At 42.9% G+C, this 10,621-nt stretch overlaps 1 long non-coding RNA gene across 1 annotated transcript in view; it reads right to left on the reverse strand.

Annotated features, from left to right (window-relative positions):
- Nucleotides 1–4,745, reverse strand: part of LOC112987225 (uncharacterized) — a 50,605-nt gene extending 45,860 nt beyond the window's left edge. The window contains exon 1 of the long non-coding RNA XR_010390929.1: nucleotides 4,071–4,745. This is a non-coding gene — a long non-coding RNA (uncharacterized LOC112987225). The remainder of the gene's footprint in view (nucleotides 1–4,070) is intronic.
- Nucleotides 4,746–10,621: the final 5,876 nt, after the last annotated feature.

Below are 10,621 nucleotides of genomic sequence, written 5' to 3' on the forward strand. Positions count from 1 at the left end.
CTGGGTATCATTTTATGTCCAAACATTATCTAAGGAAAGTGTTTGCAAAACAAAGCTTCAACCCTTAAATTTTGGGGGGAATGGGGGCAGAGGGGTTGCAATTTGTGTTCAGTGAGCAGTCGTACAGTGAGCTGAGTCTGTTTTCCTAAAAGCTGTTAGTAAATTGAAAACAACATCAGGTTTCATTGACTCCACAGTGCCTGGAAATGGCTGAGTAGACTTGCAGTGAGGAATAAAAAAAATCAAATAAATGTAATTAAAGCATCCAAATGGTCTGATGCCAATATGATTGGCATTTATTATTTTGTCCACAAAGAATGAGCTACTGACAGGAGGTTTTTCTGAGCTGAATCAGCATACAAGAGATAGGCCTGTCTCCAAGACCATACCTAAAGTTCGAATCTGGCTCAGAAGAGCCCAGTTACACCGCAGAAGGAAGAAAGCTGAAGTTTCAGGCCCATTTATCTTTGTAAGGCTGAATTTGAGTTTTATGTCAGAGTCTAACATCTTGATTAAATTAATGTTGCTGCAATCCTCTGACATAGATTGGATTCATATTTATCCAAGTTTTTGAAATTCGTTGATTAACACACAAAGTCCAGTGATCCATAAATCCGTTCTCTGAAGCATAGATTATAATCCAGGTCCTTTCCAGAAATTATCTTGTCTGTTTTTTTGCCAGGTCTGTGTTTTATTTAATTGATGACCTACATTTTCTTTCCATCTGAACTGAATATTCTCTTTTTTTACCATCCCACGGGGCTGTATGCTGGCCCTCATGCTTGTGAAACTCCAAACTGGCTTTCCTTTCTAAATCAGCACAAGGAGTGAATTATCATTGCAACATCATATCAATATTGCCCAGCTCTATTTTGATTTGTCAGCAGGCTGATCTCAATAGTCCAGCTCTGCTGTCTTGTTTGGTGGATGTGTTGATACAGCTATTGTCCCAAATCTTGCAGCAGATGGACCGTAGCCGTGCTCTTTTAGAGCTCTGAAGCTGCCTTTCTCAATGATGGGCTATGTAGCCCCATACTGGCACAACAGCCACGTCCACCACTTTGGAAGAAGGTAAGAGGCACCCCTCACTTGGCACAGATGGAATAATCCACCCCACTGTGAAAGCCTTGTCCTGATTCACTGGACGCAGAAATCAGCTTCAGCTCTGAAGCACGAGGTTTTACAGCCACTCAAAACTTTTTTAGTGTTAACTCTGGCTATTCCTCTTATCCACCTAGCTGTTCAATCTCCATATAACTCTTAATGAAGTCTGACTCAGACTATATGTCACAGCAAAATTAACATCTTTAATATTCCAATACCTCCTTTAGCATTTCTTTTTCTATTCCATTTTTTGTTGCTACCACAACCAGAATATTGAGTTCAGTTAAAAAGGGACACAGCAAAACTAAAGAAGATACTAAGAGGCTTAATGCCCAAAGGGCAACACCTGGAGGCTCCAGATGGGGGTTGAGGCCAATATGCTCTAGGTGCTATATATGCCTACCTGAAGGGATGTATTCCAGCCTGAGAGCAGTTCCCATCTTAGTCAAATACAAGATTTAACAGGTACCTGGACTAAACAGAGCTGTTTGTTAGAAAAATAGGGAAAGAGTAATAGCTTCTAGGTAGAAGAGAATTTGGGTGATTGTTCACGTCACTTCAATGTGACTTGGCTTTGCTCAGCAGCTGTGACCTCAGCCCTCTTGCAATCTATTTGGCACAGTCCTTCTTGTGCAGGTCTAGGAAATCAGGGCATGAGCTCAGCTCCTTGTATAAGCTTCCAGGTTCACTTGCGATTCCTATTGGGTGCATTGCCTTAGACGCCCACCACCAACATTTTGGCTTTCTTTGCTATTACAATGCCTCATGTCCTCAGAGACTTGGCTATTTGACTGAGCTTGTTTTTGGACTCCACAGACACTGGAAGGAAAGGCTGAGATGAGTTTCTTTTGATGCAAACTTGATATTACGGCCGCACTTTCTGGCATACTGTACCTACACTAGCGTAGGGAACACATGTGAGCTGATATTTGATCTTCTGTGACTAGCTCTTACGATCTTTTTCTTTTTATATGGTTTATATACATCCTATGTGCTGTTTTAATTGCCAGGTTCCCTGGCAGGCAGTGCTACATCAAGGACATAACTCAAACTGAACATGGCAGTGTTTTAAACGGGCCAGCGTTGCCCCTCAGCCCCTCCGAAATGCCTGGGGCCACACCTAGTGGGGCCTAAAGAGAAGAAATAAGGAAAAACAAAACAAAAAGCCCAGTGACTACAAGAACGGACAGAAACTTCAGCTCCATTATCACTCCCCTTCATCTGCTCAAAAACCCTCACTGCAGGGGTTGTCATGGTGATGCAGGTTTGACCTCTCACTTTTTACTCTTCCAGGAGCTAAAAAGGTAAAAATGAGCCATTCCGTCTCGAATGAAAATCAACCTCCCTCAGTCAAAAGATGCTGAATCGCTTTTTCCCCTTTGTGAAACCGAATGTTTCCATAGGCGACACAGAAATAAATAAAGAAGTCCGTGTGCACACACTGAGGGATGGTAAAAGGGGTTGTGGGGCAGGAGGAGCCGCTGTGGGCATGGTTCCCTGCCCAAGTTTCCCCGGAGTCAAAAGGCGCCGCATCCTGACTTCTCCCTTCACCATCTCTGACCGTGTCAGTGGTCAGCTATTTTCTCAGTCGGTTTAGTGTGGGGTTCATGTTTGTGGCAGCTCTAGGGCAGAAAAATCAAACTATTGATTGAACTGTGCAGCAGCCTCATAAGGCATTATTAGCAGCCTGCTGTATGCGAGAACGGAAAGGGCAAAATCGGTTATTTTTATTAATATTCTTGAGAGTCAGGCTTCAGCAAGCCAGCTGTTTGGCCAGGTTGGCAGCAACGTGATGGCACTATGGCCGTGTCTTGGGTCATGCTGGTAACACACATGGAGGGGTTTGTGTTTGCATGGGGCAGGTGGCCTAATTTATTGAGATCCAGCCCTTGTCTGGACTATGAGCAGAAGTAATCTCCGTCTGTTGATTACTTTGAATCTAAGTCCTCTGCTTTGATAACCAAATACTTCCCTACTTGCTCATTCCCCTACTCCATTCTCCCCTCCCACCACTTTCACATAGTGCCAGGGTAGCATGACATGTGAAACCAGCATGACTTCAAATCAAATATGCAGGTTAACAATGAGCTGGCCTTGAATGAAACATTTGAAGAATCTCTGATGCAAATTCCCTAACGCTTAGTACGGCTCTGTCAAATCTCTTCCTGCAAGAGAATCTCCTCCAGTTCCAGGTTAAGGAAGTGCTACGGATTTCATCTGACAGAATTATATATATATGTATATACACATACATACATGTGTGTGTGTGTTTATATATGCTTTATATATAAAAAGCACCATCCTTAAAATCCTGCTAAACCACAGTCAAAGCCTGGAGCCACCTAAAGTTCAGATCGTTCCCATGATTTTGGGACAAAAGTTTCTGAGGACCAGTGTTCTGCTTCTGGGCCCACATTCTAGTGTACAAGGTCCTCATGGCACTAAACAACCAGGAATTTAGCTCATCTCCAAACACTGGTATCCTCAGAGCAGGGACTATCTACCTATCTCTCCTGAGGTCCTTCATGTACATCCCTGCTTCGTCTTTTCTCTCCTTGCAAATGAGCCTTTAGAGAAAGGGGTTTAGTGAAGGGGTTTGGTGATCCTTCCCCTACCCTGTACGTACATATCAAACCCTTATGTGGGGTATAAGCCAGTGTCTAGGACATCTCCCTAGAAGGCTTCATGCATTAACCGCTGAGTTAGTTCAGAAAAACAATGGCACCATTTCCTCCTGCTGTGTTTCAGAAGTGGCGTTGAGCTAAACACCAAATTGATCCAGTGCCCAAGACTCTCAGCCTCGGCCATAGGACAGTACTGACCTTACACACCTTCACTTTTCCTCCTTCAGAAAACAGCAATACTCAAATGAGGCACAAAATACCTCTATGCACCTACCACCTTAATAGTAACTTCCACTTTTTTTTAAAGGTGAAGAATATGGGCAAACTCCTACCATTGCTTACCTTTCTGCTTATGAGTCTTGCTGACACATGCAGGAGATTTCTTCTTGTCCACATGCCGAGCAGCGACCCCCTTGAGTATTTCTGGAAATAACTGCACATTTTCCCTTAGAATCCAAAACCTCCTCCATCTTCAACATTGACCATTGCTAAAAAAGTCACAATGACCTCTTAATTCATTCAGCAGAGATATGCCATGAAGAGAGACAGTAGATTGCTTCTTGATCTCAGCTGGTAGGCCACTGATGCCCTGAATTATGAAGACAGATGGTATTAACGCCAATACTTCAGGAGTATCTTGTGGAAGGACATTCCGCAGGTTAATTATACCTGTAAAGCCTTTTTCTTTACAATGTTAGAGCTCAACGAGTCTGGTTTGCCTCTATAAAAGATGGTTGTCATATTATATGCAATCCATTTCTGTAGCACAGACAGGCATTTTCTAAGATTAAGCTTTACAGGAAAAAAAAATTATCTCAGACATACCCCTTTGTCTTAATTTCAGCTATACCAGAAGCAAATCCAGCTCTGTTTAGATTCACTTTGGGGATCGGGGGTGAGAGGATTGGAGTATATAGTGCTCTAATCCCATTGTTTTCATACTGTAATTCTCTGGAAATAAGATAGCCGAGGGATGTTAGGAAGGTGCTAACTTCTGTATATTCATGATCCTCGGTTCAGACCTGAAATGAAAATTAGAAAGAACTTCCCCAACACCACCACTTTCTCTCTCTCTCTCTCTCTCTCTCATCCTGCATTTCCTGCAGTCTGAAAGATGTAAGTCATTAGATAAATGACTGCCAGCAGAATGCTATAGTTGCAACATAAACTATGAAGACTAAATCCATAAGAGAAAATATAATACATCCCCCAGAGGAAAGTTCTGCTTTTCACATTTAAATGTACTAGTTATCAGCTATTCCTGTTCACAGGGCATTAAAATACATGCTGTTTTCTAAGCTCTGATGCAGCTCTAACTGGACTCAAGCTTGGAGCTAAAATAGCACATATTTTACAAAGTGGTATAATGTAAAACTGTCGTCTAAACATCTCTCTCCTTACTAGGTCTCTCCAGGGCTTCGTCCAGAGAATCCTGCTTCTTCTTTATAGCATCATCATTTATATCTTTTTTTATTAGTGGAATGAACTTGTCAGTAATTGTCTTCCCACTGGCCAGCCCCCCATCCCAGCTCCCTAACTGGCCAATCCCCCATCCCAGCTCCCTAACTGCTCCTCTCTCCAGTCCGGGTCTATAACAATGGGGAGGGCTCCTGCCAAAGACATTTCAACATCAGTCATTCGGCCAGCTCCAGGGATGGAAGGTCACTCCTGGAGCCTCACCAGCGTCCTCCTGAGTCAAGGGGTCACTGGCGGGGGCCAGGCAGCATTGACCAGGGTTGCCGTGGTCATGTCCAAGTGGCTCTGCTTTCCAGAAGTGGCACTGCCGAGACTGAAGGAAACTTGGCCAGCAGGTTGCTGGTGGAGCAGGCAGGCAGACTGCCCTGCGCACGCGCACAGACACCCACCCACCCATCCTTCCCCGGTCCCCGAGCAGCACCTCCCTTTGTGCAACGCAGGGCTGGAGGAGGTTTCCCCTGGGACTCCCAGGGAGCACGTGGTGTGGCTTCACAGAGCAAACGCTGGCAGGTCTGTTATCCCAGATCGTGAGAAGCTGGGTGCATGACCACTGGAAGAAGATTTAATGCCCAAACCCCAGGACGTTAGAGCAGTTCCCAAGTGTGAGTACCCACCTTCTGCTTTCACCGCACTAATTCCCCAGTTTAATCTATACGCTCCACGTGGGCTGGCTGTCCTGAGGCCTGGAAACACTCTGCAGTTGCACAGTCCTTCAACGAGAACAAAGTTTATCTCCTCCTCATAGTTTGGTTTTGCTTTTAAATCACAGCTTCTGATTTCAAGGCTGAAAGGACACTTGAGCCTTGCTCAGAGTTCTGCCAGAGATTTCCTTCCTGATTTTTACGTAAACCACTTAAGATCTGGCCAGCAGGGGAAATCAGTGCCTAGTAAACTCCTGCATAAAGTTACAGAGGATTAGCTACTCAGCACATTGCCCCGTGTATCTGCTTCTCTCCACTGAGGGGATTCGCTGTACGAACAACTCACCGCGGGTTAAGAAGTTGCTGCATGTCAGCTGATCCATGGTAACTGGTGGTCCGTGGCAAATGTGAGATAATTTAAGGGAGTTTAATCCGTTTTCTTTACCAGTCCACATAATGAGTTCGTGCAGGGTGGTTAGTACACGGTAAATTCACACTGTAATTTACTGTGTACTAATTTCCCCAAGCTTTTAATTTCACAGTGTCTCAGTTTCCTCATCTGTAAAAGAGAGATAATAAATACTTTCCTTTCTGGCAGGAGTGCCTGAGATCCTTTAGTAGTAAACATAAAAGCAAACATTTTAAAATAGTTACTTACAGAAACTTAATTTTCAGCATAAGCAGTTATTTGTGCCTGATCTTATGCTACTACAGCATGAGACTGATGTGGGGAAGGAAATAAAATTTTCAAAGTAAATATCCATATTTATGTGAAAAATAACTAGAATGCTGACTAACAATATTTATGTGCAACTGCATTTGCAAACATTTTTAAAGCTTTCTGTTTAAATCCACCTGTGATTCCCTTTAAAGTGAAAGAAACTAAAATGATGTATTTGCAGTAAAGACACACTAGACTGTTTTCTTTAAAAAAAGAACAACACATGTCAGGAAGGCCTAAATCCTGTATTTCTTGGGAGGCCCTAAACTTTTTTTTTTGAACGAGTGATGCATGATCAGACCCAGAAAACAGTGTGGTTTTTATTTCAGATTTTTCTAGACTGTAATAGCCCAAGGGTACATGCTATAAACTGAAGGAGTTGGAGGAGACCAATTTTTAAGAGGAACATGGTTAGGTTTCTGTTTCTGCCTCGAATGTTTATTTTAAACTTTTCTTCTAGGGGATCATTTTAAACTAGTCATAGTTTCAGTGGTGACTCTATTTACATTTTAATCCCAGTCCCTAAGATTTGTTTTATTCTTTCTGGTACAACTGAGCTACCAAGAAGAGGAAATTCGCCTTTAAAGAATATTCTTCAAGCTGAAATTTCAAGTATAGTATTAAAACCTTAAGACTGCTGAGGTCAGGCAGCAGAAGGAGCATCAGGAACTTTTTTCATTAACATCCACATATTGGAAATTCTGATTAACATATAAAACAGAAACACTTGAAACTTGTGTATGTGGATATAAGATTCTTTTCTCCTTCACTGCTCAAGAAAACTTTTAGATCTTCTCCTACCCTTGCTAACAAAGCACTTTAAAAGCAGTTTAAATTGAAAAGCTTTCCATTTCCTCCTTTTTAATTCTTCAGGTATTTCTAAGTGATATTTCACACAGCCAAAGAACAGTTAATTTCAATCATTGGTTGCCTCCTTGAGAGTTTTACACCATGGTGCAATTTAGCTTGCTTCTGTATCATGTAACTTAACTGCCCTCCACTGGATGTGAGAGGCAAATGCAGGTTTTGCTTTCAGCTATAAAACCACAGCAAAAAAAACCCTACAAACATGGGGTGTACTTTGCTTATTTTGTCTGTTATGTCTCCCCAGCATAAAGAATTCCTGAAATTAGCATGATTGGGGTTAATAATTATGAGCAAAAACAACTGCCAAGAACATAATTTTTCACCATTTCTTGGCTGAGTGACCATAATATTGACTATCTATTCCTGTAGACACAGTCTTTATATCCAACAGTTTTATAGCAAGATGCAGAGAAACAGGAGAGCGCAAGAAGGAAAGAAAGAAAGAAAAGAGGAGTAGAAGAGAAAGGAAAGGAGGGAAGGAAAACTATATTTTGGAGCATGCAGTGGGCATGGTTTAATCCAGTTTATGGACAAGTTAGGATCCTGAGAGCAGGGGCTCTTACACTAGAAAGCAACAGGAATCTCCTTTAACATGCTTACGTAAAGGCTAATTTCTCGGAAGCTCACTGTCATTAAAAAAATAAAAAATCTAATTGCTGACTGAAATCATCCTAGCAGCAGCAGAAAACAGCTTGGCTCCAGCCAAAGATCTTGTCCATCTGCCTGACATTTTGAAGCCTCGGCTGAGCTGAATTAGCAGAGAATGACTTGGAAGGTTTTTCAGTGCGTCCAGTCCCAAGTCAAGAGACTCTTCTGAAGCGGTGACTTACATCACTTAAGCCCATGCAGGGAGCTCCTGGTTATGCTCTTTATGGGTTTATTGGAAACATAGTGGCGGATCTGTGCTATATAAAAACCATCCAGGGGAGAGTCAAACACCTGACCTCCTTTTGCAAGCAACGGAAATATTTGGGTGTGAGGGGAAAAAAAATAGCTGGGAGTGCTTCGCCATTCTCCCCCGCTAACATCACGGTGCCCTTTCCCCCCGCCAGCACGCACGGCTCCCATGCAACACATGTTAGGATGAACTTTTACTCCTCAGAAAATGGAGCAGCCTGCTTTTCCCTCTGATTCTTGCAGCTTGAAGCTGAAGACTGCTGTGCTCAATAAGTCTTAAGATGCTCTTGTGCCTTGAGATTTTGCTTTTCACTTCTCATCTGGCCCTTGGTGGCTGAGATACACAACTCTGGTCCGACCGTCACTCTCCATCAGACTCGGGGAGATGATGCCAGAAAAGTTGGGCAGAAATACCTTTACTGCATTCCCTTCGGCAGCAGACTGATTTCTGCTTTCCTAGTTTTTTGCAAATGCCGCAGTCCTTGTATAGACAAAACCTTAACAACTTGGAGGTTTAGCTTGCCTGGCTAAAGGCTGCAGGATTTGACCTTTGGAAGCTCATGCTAAGTCCTTGCAGTCCTGATTTTGAATTTAAGCTTTGGCCTAGAATAACAATGACTGTGAGGGAGGCAATAGGTTATGAGCTGGGTGAAATGATACCTGCTTCTTGCCAGAAAAACTAACTTTGTTCAGGCAACTGCTGCCTTCATTTTCCTTTAAATAAATGAATAAAGAAGATATTCAAACTTCCCATCTGAGCTGTAATAATGAAAATAATGTGCACATTAATTTGTACGGGGGTCAGCGAGTCTCCCTAGCTCAATGGTTTTCAAACAGAGTGCGTAGTAAGCCCATAAAACATTTATTTTTCATAATTTATGAAGCATTACATATTGTGAGTCCACAATGCCAGCTGACGTAATATGCAATAAATTTGAAATAACAAAACATTTCTCATGTATTTTCCTCCTGATGTGACAATGTGGGGCATAAATTTAAAAGAAAGTTGCCTTAGAAGACAAAAGCAAGGCACAAGAAAAGAATGTTCCTAAATCAATAAGTACTTATATTCCACCAATTATTTATTGAGCCATTCCCTCCACTCAGGACTGTGGCACTCTCCTTTTTGAAGCATCTTGCTACCGCTGCTCAAAGCGGAGCCAAAGGCTGGTGGGGTGGGTGATGGCCCCCAGCTCCGAGCTGACCGTGCGTGAGAAGTGCCTGGCTGAGCCGCGGGATCGATGCCGCGTCTGCTCGGCCCCGCATGAGCCCCTGCGAGAGCTGCCGGCACAGCTGTTTGCTGTCCTTTGCTGGGAGAAAAACCCACCAAGCAATGACAGGCAGTGGGGGAAGAAAAAAAAAAATCAATACCGTGTAAAGGTAATTTTCCTCCATAACAATTATCATTCCCTCATTCCCGGGAAGAATAGCAGTGATGGTCTTTGTACTTTTGAAAATAACTTTCTGGCGATCATTTGGTAAGTGTGCAAATATGTAATTGCAGGATTATAATGCAGAGCACCGACTGTTGAGCAATACGCTAAGAACTCACCTATGTGGCTGTGAAAACCAGCTGATAAAGTCTCGTATTACAGAAGTCATGTCACAATCCGAAGGTTGAGACTCTCAGTGCCTGTAAAATTGCCAGGTGACTTCTACCAAACAGTGAGGACCCAGCCCTAAGCACTCTTTGGTTTTGTTTGGTCTTGTTTTGTTCAATTCAATGCACCAACCCAACATCTACTGGAACAAAATGCTGCAAATAAGGAAAGAAGAAATTGTAGAAGTTATTTGACTGCACAATGCAGAACGCAAGCGAAGGGCAGGACAGAGCAAAGCAGTTTAGGGACTTTGCTTTGTGCCAATATCCTGGCTGCCCTGGGGCTTATAAGAAAACACAAAAGTGTTTATAAGTAGAGAAGTGGAAAGAGTGCTTTGCAATGAAAGAGGCAACTTTACTTTTAATTTCACTATCTGTATTTGGGGGTTTTAAATAATGTTTATACCAGTAGAAAAATTAAAAATCCATATGCTAATTCCCTTCAGAAATGATGCAAAGTTCCACATTTTGGAGCTTGGTTTTCCCAGCAAAGACACCGCTGCAGCACAGCGCCCAGCGCAGCCACCGCAGCCGGCCGTGCGGGGACATCTACTGGCAGAGCGCATGGAGCCAGCCCGTCCCTCTCCGGAGAGCAGGAATCCTGGCACTGCACTGAGAATCACCCACTGCAGTGACAACAGCAGCAGGTTTTACCTAATCCAATAAGAGGAAAGATAGAAAAAGATATGTA

Source organism: Dromaius novaehollandiae, chromosome 10 (genome assembly GCF_036370855.1).
Source record: "Dromaius novaehollandiae isolate bDroNov1 chromosome 10, bDroNov1.hap1, whole genome shotgun sequence".
Classification (NCBI taxonomy): domain Eukaryota; kingdom Metazoa; phylum Chordata; class Aves; order Casuariiformes; family Dromaiidae; genus Dromaius; species Dromaius novaehollandiae.